Source organism: Nannospalax galili, unplaced genomic scaffold (genome assembly GCF_000622305.1).
Source record: "Nannospalax galili isolate Female #2095 unplaced genomic scaffold, S.galili_v1.0 scaffold436, whole genome shotgun sequence".
In the NCBI taxonomy this organism is placed as follows: domain Eukaryota; kingdom Metazoa; phylum Chordata; class Mammalia; order Rodentia; family Spalacidae; genus Nannospalax; species Nannospalax galili.
This window is the reverse complement of record NW_008337921.1, coordinates 737,949-750,161: the sequence shown is the minus strand read 5'-3', so window position 1 is coordinate 750,161 and position 12,213 is coordinate 737,949. Positions and strand designations below refer to the sequence as shown.

Below are 12,213 nucleotides of genomic sequence, written 5' to 3'. Positions count from 1 at the left end.
AGGAAAAACCCCTCAGATGCAAGATGCCAAGTTAAAAAAAGAGCCGGTCGGACAGACCTAACTGGACACTTGAGACTCCAGGTCCTATTTCTAGTTATTTGGGCCTCAGGCCATGCCTGTCAGGAAATACTTGTAAACAGAGTAAATTTTCATTTCATACTACAGTTTGCTAATCTGAGTCATTTTCTGTTCATCTAAAACTGTGGCCAAAAGATGCCAATGGCACAGCTCTGGGCATATTGGAATGCAAATGGAAACAGAGTGGGGAGGGAGAGAAGTGTGCCTCTGCTGGGGGATGGCCACAGGCTCCACGCAGCACACCCTACACATCCGTCCTCTCATGCATCTGCCTTCCTCCTCCCAGCCTTCTCCACTGGAGCACCGACCAACTCCTCCTCCTCAGTCTCGATAGTCACCATTTTAGCTTCTGTACCTGTGAAAAGAACACCTCACAAAAGCAACCTAAGGAAGAGTTTACTCTGGCCAGCAGCCTGGAGGTTCAGCCCCTCGAGGTAGGGGAGTCACAGCTGCAGGAGCTCGAGGGAGCCGGGCACAGTGCATCTGCACTGAGGAAGCAGGCAGCACCAATGCATGTGCTCAGCTGGCTTTCTATGTTTTACACAGCCCAGGACCCCACCCTAGGGACCAGTGCCAACCACACAAGGCAGGTTTTCACAGCTCAATTATCCTAACCAGATGAGCCCCGACAGGCACAGCCAGAGGCCCGTCTCCCAGGTGATTCGAGATCCCGTCAAGCTGACAAATGAGGTGAGCCATCACAGTCACCTACGGTCACTTGAGTGACAACTGCATACAGAGTGACCTCGAGGCTCCTTTGAGTCTGTGGGCGTTTCTCTCTCAAGATAGCTCATCAACTGACTGAGAACAGGCTTTGTGCTTCACGTCTGCAAACCCTCTCACACCCAAAAGCACAGTCTACTCAGGAAGCATGGGGCTGTCACTGTAGGAAGGACGTATCAAGCACATGAATCAGTTGGCAGGCTCTGACATAAAGGCACGCCTGAGCCTACACAAGTCACCACAAGGGCACTTGGCATCCTGATGGGTCCATGGGAAGTACTTGGTGTATCTGGAATTAACCCATGACACACCAGGGCTGCAGAGGTCATGGTCTGTTATTAGGATTACAGCCAGGTCTCACAGTGAAAGGAGGATGCAGGTGAAGCCAAAGTCTCACCGTGGCCTGGAGAACCCACCCCTCCCGACAGCAGGAGATGCCCACACCTGGCAGTGGAAACGGTGAGTGATGGGGAAGGCCCCTCTCAGAACACTGCACTCCTGAACACATGGCTGGTCAGCACACAGCTGGAAAGGGCAATGGCTCTGGAGGCCATGACAGTGAACCATGTTTGCTGGGGGCCACCCTACTTCAACTCAGAGACAGGCATTAGCTTACCATCTCCAGGTGAGAGTTCTGGCCTGATGCTGCAGTCTGTTCACCTTGCTGGACCCAGGCCAGAGAACTGCACACACATGGTAACCAGTGGCAACCTAATATAGGAATGCTGTGCTCTTACCCTACTTGATCTGGTCATCACAGGTGGCAAAAACGAGGTGAAGAAAAGCAAGTGACTGGCCCCCAGCAGCAGCTGAAGACAGCTCTTCACCAGGAGCCCGTCCTTTGTTGGACACCCCAGCCCTCACATCCACAACCCTATCCTAGATGTAATGGAATCACTGAGCACAGACTGGGACCAAGGGCTTAAGAATCACTAACCTCCAGAAAAAAAAAACAACAACAACAAAAAAAAAAAAATCCCCCAAATGCCCTGATCCCATTCCACAGGATGCTGCACCAAGAGACGCATGGTCCATCTCTTCCCCTAGGCAGGAGGCAGTTTGCAGGCACGGACTACTTTGTACATCTCCCTGCAGTAGTGCCCAGCACCATGCCTGACCAACACCCACTATGTGCAGTGGGTCACTTCAGAAGTTTTTTCTAGCATTCCATGACAGACAGGATCCCTGAGGTTTATCTTAAAGAGAAAATCACAGGCAATACACTGTTCATGCACGGTATGTAACCCTGTCTTCTGTGACATCATCTTCACAACAAATGTGGGAAACGTGGCAGGAGGCCAGCTCTCACACAGTCATCTCCTCGGCGGTTGCCACACCTGGCCAGGGCCCCCTCTGCCCCACAGGTTCTGGCGTGTGCTTCGGGACCCAGCACACGTGTGGCTTGGAAGCAAGGCAGCCAACACCCAAGCACAGCCAGTGCATATTTTTCCCTTATAGGGTTACAGTTGAGACGCCTCCAGCACCTTCTCCCAAATATTCCCGCAGGCCTCTGCAGCTAATCTGAGGCTGCTTAGAGGTCAGACTCAGAATCAGCAGTCAAACCTCAAAGGATGGACTCCCTCTGATGGCCATTAATAGCTAGCTGGTGGTATTTCTTTGAAAGGCTTGGTGACTTTAGACACAAGTCACTAAAACTTACTTCAGTTTCTAATGTGTGACTCTGAACAGTCAGCGGCCAGGCAGGCCTGCTGTGGAAATCCCAGAGGCTGTGACTCAAAGCCTCTGCCTCTAGAACCTGCCAGTTTGATCTGACTCTTCTCTGCTTAACATTCTCTGGGTGTGAACAGAACATGTGACAGTCTGCTTAGTCTTGGGCAGAGTCTTCAAGTCAGAGTTTTAAGAGATCCATCAGTGTCAGAAAGAATGTGTGAGAACTTGGGTGCCGTCCTTATACCATCCCTTCTGGGTTAGACAGAGCCAGCCAGGAGCTCCCAGGTAACTGGTGTGAGAAGCCCCAGGGCCCATTCTCTTTTCGGGAGTTATTATGATCCTTAAAGTCAGATTAATTCCTAGATGGATGACGGACATTCTAAGAGAAAGACCCTTCCCTTGGTTTGTAGAAAGCTATCTGGGCACACTTTTGACTGGTGATAATATAGGCCACCTGACAGTGCACCATAGGACCAGACTTCCTGGTTCCTGTGAAGAGTTCAGGGATGCAAAGCATACGAGATGCCAATGAGAGTTCAGATGTGACGAGGACAGAAAGTGCAGTATTTCCACCCTGCTTACATCTGTCCCGTCTAACTTAGTTCAGTTTACTTAATCGGTTGTCAAACACTGTGTTCACAAAGTTGTATTCCAAATTGAAAGACCAATAAGATCCAATCCTAGAAATCCACGGGCTCACAGTACAAAGCCACAACACACAGATCTGTAAATGGAAAGGGGGTAGCAGAAGGTTTTAGAAAGGGCGATGTTGACTGATCTCCGTTTTTGAAAAGATAATTCCAGAATCAGCACTGAAGATGACCTGGGGCAGTGAAAGGTTGGCCTGAGTGTGGGAGCAGCCAGGAGAACAAAGACACGAAGGGGCGTCACAGAGCAACATTCCTTTCTCCATCTTCACGTGTGTGTATGTGGGGAGGTACATGTGTGTGAACACGTGTGTGGGTGTGAATGCATGTGAATGCATGTGAAGACTGATGTCAGGATTCACCCTCCATTTTCCACCTTGTTCTCTGTGGCAGGGTCTCTCAAGCCCAGAGCTCACTGATACAGCTAGCCGGCTTGCTCTGGGGATCCCGACCCCTTCTTCTGAGGCTGGAATTACAGGCAACAACCACACCCACCTGGTGTTTACTTGAGTTCTGGGGATGGAAACTCACACCTGTCCTCACACCTGTACAGCAAGTGCTTTAACCACTGAGCCATGTCTCCAAGCCTGGGAAGTGCAAACTGGTGCCCTATTCATTGTGGGGAATGTAGAGACTCCCTGCAAGAACACCTGGATACCATGGTAGGGTGAATGATGGATGACAAGCAGAGGAATGCAGATAGCACTCAGATAAATAAAACCATCAGCCATCACGACTTCTGAGACGAAGCAACCAAGCTGGGGTGCAGCTCAGTGGCACAGTGCTTATCTTGTAAGCACAAGGCCTTGGGTTAGATTCCCAGCATCACACACACACACACACACACACACACACACAGAACACACACACACACAAGGTTGTAAAGAAATAAAGCTTGATTTTTACAAAACCTACATAATGTTGTAATGTTCAAAACAAAAGTAAAACCCATTGAACCAGAAATAGAATGGTGATGCAACTGTCTGCAGGGAGAGCTGGTGATGCACTGACCTGGGGAAGAGCTTCTGCTTCAAGAAGCCTGGCTACCTGCATGGCACATGTGCTCAGAATGGAGAGGATCAGGAACAACTTCAAGGCTGTTAACCACAGCGTAGCCAGGGGGCAGGGCCCCTGAAAGACAGGCTAGAAGAAATGGGCAATCCTAACTGTACTATGTTAAAGAATCCTTCACTAGTGAATACTTCAGTCATTATGAATTCCCCACTCATGTTTGTGGGGAGGAGGAGGAAGAACCAATCCTACTGCTGATGTGTATAAAGCACAGACATGCACACAATCAGACACAGCCTCTCCGTGGGGCCTCTGGTCCTATCTGAAAACACTTCCTGGGAGGGCTGAGGCAGAAAAGACTGAGAGACCCTGGCATTTGTGGAAGAGAAACAAAGTCTTATCTGCACAGGTTTGTCATACGTGGTCACAGGAGCTTCACAGGCAAAAGAGAAGAACAGAAACAACCCATACAACAGAGAGGTGAGACTGAGAGCCTGAGAGGATGTAACAAAGTGTGTCCACGCCGGGGAAGGTGGCTTGTTAAGGAAAGGCCTCCCCATTCACCAGCTACACCACCTCTAGATCCCCGGGTCACTTAACAAGCTTTTACTGAGCTCCACATGGAGATCTATGGAAGATAACGGGCTTACTAAGAGGAGGGGGGGAAGAGCAGGAGCAGGAAGGGGACAAAGCCGGCATGTAGGGGTTAGGGTGCGAACCCCCTTGGTTTGCTCAGGACAACCCCAACTTCACCCACTACTCCCACATAATTACTGAGAGCCCTCTCCACGCTCCAACTTCTCCTCACGATTACACGGCCATCTGCTCGAGGACCGTGTGCCTGCTTTCCTTCCCTGCTCAGCTTTAAACTGTTCTTTGTCTCTGGGGATCCCTCCCTGTTCCCAAGAGCCTAACACTGCAACTCTCAAGTGTCCACGGATAAAGGGCAGACACACACGCAGTCAGACTGAAAGCAAAGGGGAAGCGTGGCTTACGCTGCAGCATGAACGGACCTTAAAGCCCTTACCGAGTGAAACTGCCGCAGCAGCAGGATAAGTATCTGACAATTCCTTCCTGCAGAGCTCCTGGGATAGGAAAATTCACAGCCACGGGAATTAGAAAGGTTCATGCCCGGAGCAGAGGCAGCTGGGGTACTAATGTTTAACAAGGACAGAGTTTTGACTTAGGGTGTTGGAAAGTCCTGAAGGTAGATGGGGTGACAACTGCACAACACGGTACATGTGCTCAGCAGCTCTAAACGGAACACTTTAAAATGGGAAGTTTAGTTATATAAGTATATACAGTCACTGCTTCTAGATTTTTAAATATATACATACACATACAGATGTGTGTGTGTGTGTACATGTATGAGCCCGTGTGTGTTTATGCACACCATGTGCATGCAATGCCCACCAAGACCAGAAGAGGGCTGAGAGGCCCCGGAACTGGAGTGAAGCACAGACGGTCGTGAGCTGCCATGTGGGTGCTGGGAATGAACCAGGTCTTCTACAAGAGCAGCCAGTGCTCTTAACTGCCGAGCTTCAAAAAGCAAAATCAACTCAAATGAGCACTCCCTCCTGCTCATAAACAGTCGAGGGCCCCAAGCAGCAGCAGATGAAGTTTTCACTTGGAACAGCAGAAAACGCCTTGCCACTCCAGCTGCAGTGTCCTCACAAAGTCGTCTTCCACTTCACCTCCCCTCTGCTGTCAGTGTGGCCTGATCCAACCACTGCTGTCCGCTTCCAAGGCTGTCAGGCTTCCTGGAACACCCTCACCCCCCGGCCCCCCTTCAGATGAAGAGTCCCCTGCAGACCTGTCCAAAGGGACCCAGGCCTGGAGCACACTGTGTTATCCTGTCCCTCATCAGGTCAAAAGTCATCAATTTCTTTATAAAACAGTAAGTTCTTTGCTGGAAAAAGCTGAACAATGAAGACGGAGAAAAGAGGAGCCAGTGCTGACTCCAACAGCACAAAACATGAAATACACAAGGCCGCTTCAGCAAAGTGTGGAAGATTCGCAAATGGAAAAGGTGATGATGGCAGGAAGTTAAACTTAGAGCTAACTACAAGGACAGAGACTATATTTACCATGTTGAAAGGTGATTTTCCCCCAGTTCACCTGTAGACTCAACAAAATTCCAGCCTTGAGCCCAGAGGTTTTAAAAACAAAAAAATAAAAGGATGGGTTGATTCTAGAACATATAAAATGGAGAGAACTAAGTCAAGCCGTGTTAGGCGTAAGCCTAAACAAACTCTTCCTTGAGTTACTCTGGCTCATGACATTTTATCATAGTAACAGAAAAACAGCTAATACACAGGCTTGCTACAAAGCCACAATAACCAGCATCCTGTGGTACAGGCCTTCTGACAGAATGGTGAGACACAGAAACAAACCTCGCTTGCAGGACCAATGAACTTTAACAAAGATACAGCGGCAGGTCAGTGGGTGAACCATCTCTGGAACAAATGGCACTGTGACAGACTACCCAGAACCAAAATGGAAAAGTTGGACTGTCCCTCACATCTGACAACACAAAAAACTACTTAAGGAAACAGAACCTAAGCCGAGCATGACGGCGCACACCTTTGATTCCAGCACCTGGGAGGCAGAGGCAGGTGGAGCTCTGTGAGATCGAGGCCAGTCTACGTAGTGCACTCCAGGCCAGCTGTGACTACCAGGAGACCCTGTCTCAAAAAAAGACCAACAAAACAAAACCACCTGAAGATAGATAGAACCATAAACACCTATTAAAATGATGGGGCTGGAGAGAAGGCTCAGAGTTAAGAACACTGCTTGTTCTTGCAGAAGGCCCAGGTTCGAATCCCAGCACCCACATGGCAGCTAACAACTGTCCGTAACTCCAGTTCCAGGGGATCTGACAGCCTCTTCTGACCTCCTTGGGCATTGCACAACACTGGTGCACTTACCTACATGCAGGCAATACATGCATACACATAAAATTTTTAAAAATAATTTTTTAAATGAAGAAGAAAATATTTATAATTTTAAGGTGGGCCCAGGTTTCCAAGGACACCAAGAATACTAATGAGAATTTTCTGAGAGAAATGAGAGCATGGGAAATGAATACTTAGAACACATGTTTGACAGAGCATTTCTACCAGTACACTGAACACTAAGAACATATAAAGATGGCCTGATAACAAGCAGGCCAGGACTTACATATTTCACCAAGCAAAGCCACAAATGGCCGCTGAGAAGGTAGGAAGGCACAGTCTGCAGGTGTGCACAAACCAACCTCCGCGGATTCCCACACTCAGCAGGGGATTAAAGTTTAAATGATAGAAACACACTTCCTTCCCCAAGGAGGGGATGTAGAGCCCTAACTCTAATCTTGTAGTGTCCCAGAGTTAAAGGTGCCTGGGAACCCACACCTAGGGATTTGCCAAGACCCATCACTGCATATATCCACATGAGAATATTGACAGCTTTAATCCAAACTGCCAAAAACTGAGTCCAACCTAAAAGACTGTTAACCTGTGGATAAAAAGTTATGCTGTGTTCACTGCAGAATAACCCTCAGCAAGAAAAAGACCTCCGAAAGGACAGGCTCAGTTTTGATGAAACTCAAGAGTTAGCAAATGTGCCTGGTGACAGAGCCAATCTGGGGTGGCCTGGGTGCTGGGTATGGCAGGCGGGATCACCTCGGTGAGCCATGGCCGAGGGTGGAGTACTTTTAGCTTCACAGACTGGGACTCTGTAAGCCAGAGAAGCATTTCAGAGTTGGAGAAACCCTGCAGGTCAAGGTGACCAAATGAGACAAGAGAAATGGTTTAACTGGTTATATGGGATCTGCATAAATGGGATTTTAAGAAAGGACTACTGCCTTAAAGCAACAGATTGAAGAGCTAGGAACAGGGACGGGATGCTCAGTCTGCTTCCCACAGGACAGCAGACCCCAGGGAAGTGTGGTCCTCTGAGGAGTCCTGGTGTGGCACTCAGGATCATGAGCAAAAACACACCCAGACACAAAGGGACATGTGAACTTAAAGCAGACTTTCTTCTCAATTTGTCAGAGAAGAAAATAAAGCTTAGAGAGGTGGATAGCTCACATGGCTAGAAAATACAGAAGACACTCCAACCAAAACCTTTGTCCAAAGATATGGGGATCCTATTGCAACACAGCTGGCCGGTCCAGGAAAGAGACTAGGGATGTGCAGCACATCAGCCCACAGGGTAGAGCCTCTAGAGAGAGGGGCAGCCAGCCATCGGACCTCAGACACAGCACCCCAAGCCATTCATGCCCTGGGGAGGGGCGTGGTCTAAAGATCAGATGCGAGGGATCACATCCTTTAGCATCTCATCCCACTGCTGGACTTCTAAGAACCTCAGATACAAGACTTCTCAGCCGTACTCTGGTGCTGTGGTCCTGTTTACACAAACACCAAAGCCCAGGGAGGTAAGGCACGTTCAAGGACACAAGGCTCAATGAAGGCCTACAGGACTCAAGTTCAAGCCTGGTTGCACAAAAGAGGCCTTATGACAGTCAGGCTCTGACTCCCTTCAGGTGCAAGGCAGCCGGGTGCAGTGGCCCTGGTGCCACCTCTAAACAGAGAGGCAACCACAGCAGAAGCCACTTAAGAGGAAGAACTGCCTGATCAGCCACCCTGCCAGCCGGTGCCTCAGCCCCACGCTCAGCCCGAGCTGCAGCTGGCCGCCTAGCAGACTACCTGACCACTGGGAGCAAGGACAACCCTGGCTGATGGCTTCCACGGAGCACCCCTGCATTGCCATGGGGATGGGCTCAGAGAAGGGGGACATTTCTAGTCATGAGGACCTCCAGGTAGCTAGCCAGTTCTAACCTGATCATGCAACTCTCCACTGCTTTATTAGGACAGAAGCCTATCCTAATTAAATTCTTAAAACTGTAACTTTGGGGGCCGATGAGATGGCTCAGTGGGTAAAGGGGTCCACCATCAAGCCTTAGGACCTGAGTTCCAGCCCCAAAACCCACACGGTAGAAGGAGAGAACACCTTCTGCAAGTTGTCCTGACCTCCACACATGTGCTGCTGCAGGCACACCCTGTCCCCCCCCCCAAAGTAATTACTTAAAATGTAATATTTTTAAAACCCTTACAACTTCGGACCTGGGGGACAGAGTGGGGGGCGCACCTTCCTGGACACTGAGACTTGTCAGTCAAGGAGAGTGTGGGTGAGGGTCACGCAGCACTCCTTGGATGGAAGAGGGAGAGAAGACAGAAACACATGGCCTGAAAATGTAAAACCGGACACTCCACCCAGGAACTCCGCCACGCCGTGTCACAGGTACCTCCCATAACATGAAAACAAGGGCAAAGAGGGGATGCGGGGCCTGTCAGTCGCTCCATAGAAGGTGGCAGGAAATGTGTTTGGTCTAGCCTCTGTCGAGTCCACACCTCTGTCCAGTGCTCCCAGGGCAGTGTTCAATACCCCTTTCCTGTCTGGGAAATAGTATGCGATCTAGAGTGTCCTGAGCCATTGGGAAGACCCCAGCTGCCAACCCGCTCTGCAGGGCACTATCACACTTCCACCATCAGGAAGCCAAGGCAAAGGCACTTAGGAATGTCCTTCTCTGTCCTGACTATCTCGGACCATCTCAGACTGCCTCCCCTGAACATCTTGAAGATTCAGGCTCCCCGGGTCTGGATGGGACCCGCCAGTGCATTCCCGACAAGCACAGAGTGACACTGTCTTAGTTTCATTTATATTGCTGTGATTTAAAAAAAAAAAAAACCTGACAAAAGCAACTTTAAGAGGGAAAGGGTTTATTCGGCTCACAATTCCAGGTTAGATGGTTAGACACAGTCAGTCCATCACTGTGGGGATGTCAAGGCAGGAACTTGAAGCTGCTGGTCACATCTAGTCAGGAGCAGAGAGAAAGGAATGCATCCATGCTTCTTGCTCAGCTCACTCTCTTCCAATCCTAGGGAACGGTGCCGCACATAACAGATGGATCATCTCAATGAACAGGATTAAGAAACCCTTCACAGGCATGCCCCCAAGCCACCCAGATCTCAATGACTGACTCATTGAGACTCTCTTTCTGGGTAATTCTAGACCATATCAAGTTGACACCTCAGGCTGACCATCACAGATGTTGGTACTACTACTGTCCAGGGCTGAAGTGGGAGAAGCCAGGCCCTAAACCATACCTATGCTGACACACCTGGGAAGGGTATTCCACAGCAAGGGAGCAGTAGAAAGTGCTCCTGAAAACACTGTCACTGTCCCCTAGGTAATATCCCCTACCAGCCCCCTGAAGCCTCTGAGGCCTTCCACAAGGGCTGAATTCTGATCACCAGCAAAGAACTGGGAGCTAGTGTTAGCCAAGTGTGCCATGGTGCCCCCTGTGCCATGGTGGGCACCCAGCTACACACTGTCCAGCTCAATGAGAGCGTAAGGGGCTCAGGAACAGCTAAGGTTTGTGCACAGGGAGTGCCTTTCCTCATTTAAATCAAGGACCACTCCATACCCCACAGCCAGCCACTGCCCTCTTTAATAGAGAAGGCTTTACCAGCATGCAAGCTCACCTTGGGCAGCTTTCACACAGCAATACCAGAAATCATCCTGCCATCAGCCTAGACCCCAAAATCTCCCCACTAGCTATGTGCTTACAAACACCAGCCGCTTATGAGAGAAAAAGCCCGGGGTGGACAACAACATGGTTCCAACTGACTGCCCAGTTACCACAGGCCAAGGGGAACTCCAGAACAGTTTGATCTGGTTCAGGCATCATGCTGACCCCAAGAGGGCCTTGGACTCAGGCCCATCTTATTACAATGACATATAAAAAAAGACCGACTGTGCCCAGATTAGAGTCAGAGGGTTGGCAGCCTGTTCCTGGAAACTGACCCCTGTGGAAGCCCTGGTGACAGACAGCATGGGTACCACAGACCTGCTATAGGAGAGAAGCGGTTTTATTTAAGAGGCCTTCTCCCCTTAGCGACCCCAGCCCACTGAATGCAATGTTCCACCAGCCCCACCAACACTGAGTTATTTGCAAACCAGGAAAATAACCTACACATTCCTAAAAGCTTTCCTGAGGCACTCTGGGTATTTAGGGAATAAACTCCATGAAGAAAACCCCAAAGCCCAGGCTAAGGCACAACACTGACATCACAGAAGCCCTGGAAAGGACATCAGGAAGCAAAGAAGTTGGGCCCCAGGTTTGCTTGAACTGGTGCTGAGCAGCAATGGGAGGCCCCGACACCTGGTGATCATAGCAGCTTTTTCCAAGAGTCTGCAGGACAGGGTGTTACAGGGACTCCATTCCTTATAAATCTTCTCTTCGCTGGCCCCCACAATATAGCCACCAAGAGGACCTGCAGCTGGCCTTCTGAGATCCCCCCGTCCCCAGCTCTGCTCATTGGGAGGTGCTGAGGCCTGAGTCTGCCTCACTGAGTCCCCTCCAACAGTCAGGAGGGAAAACCTCAGAGCTCCTGACAGCAGGCAGGGGACAGCCTCAAACCTCCAGGGGAGGCAAGGCCAGGTCTCTCCAGGGAGGGGAGACTGGAAGGCTGGCATCTGTCTCTCTGCCTGGCTCCCCTGGCAGATGGTTCCTCCCCCTGAGCATGTGGGGACCTCGCTCTGGGTAACATATGCCAGGGTGTTAATAGAAACAATTAGAAAAGAGGCTGTCTCACACACTGCACCAGGGCCTGGAACTGCACTGGCAGGATGGATGAGATCCAGGTTCTGCTGGGATTCGAGGACAGAGCTGTCGGCCAGTGAGCGAGCACAGGTCCTGGGAAGCCCTCGGAGGTCTCTGGATATGGCCTTGAGTGCGCTCTAGAAAACCAGGGTGGCCAGAGGCTTGGCTGCAGACTGTTATTTTTTAAATGTCCTTATGTGAAGAACTTGGCAAGTCCTCCACACAGAAAGAGCCCTCAACAAATCCTGACAACTGCCACATTCCTTATCAGTATAATTACCATCTAGAGTAAAGAAGTATATTAAAGGATGCTCTCCACCTTAAAGATGGCTCTTAAGATTAAATAAAGATAACATGCGGCCTGCCCACTCCACGGCCACCACACAGGCCGCTGGCCAAGCAGCTGTTACTGCCCCAGAGAAGCCTCATTAGCCT

The 12,213-nt window shown here is 50.0% G+C and overlaps 1 protein-coding gene across 1 annotated transcript in view; it reads right to left on the bottom strand.

Moving 5' to 3' along the window:
* Afap1 (actin filament associated protein 1) overlaps nucleotides 1-12,213 on the bottom strand; it is a 135,132-nt gene that overhangs the window by 83,406 nt on the left and 39,513 nt on the right. The window lies entirely within an intron of this gene.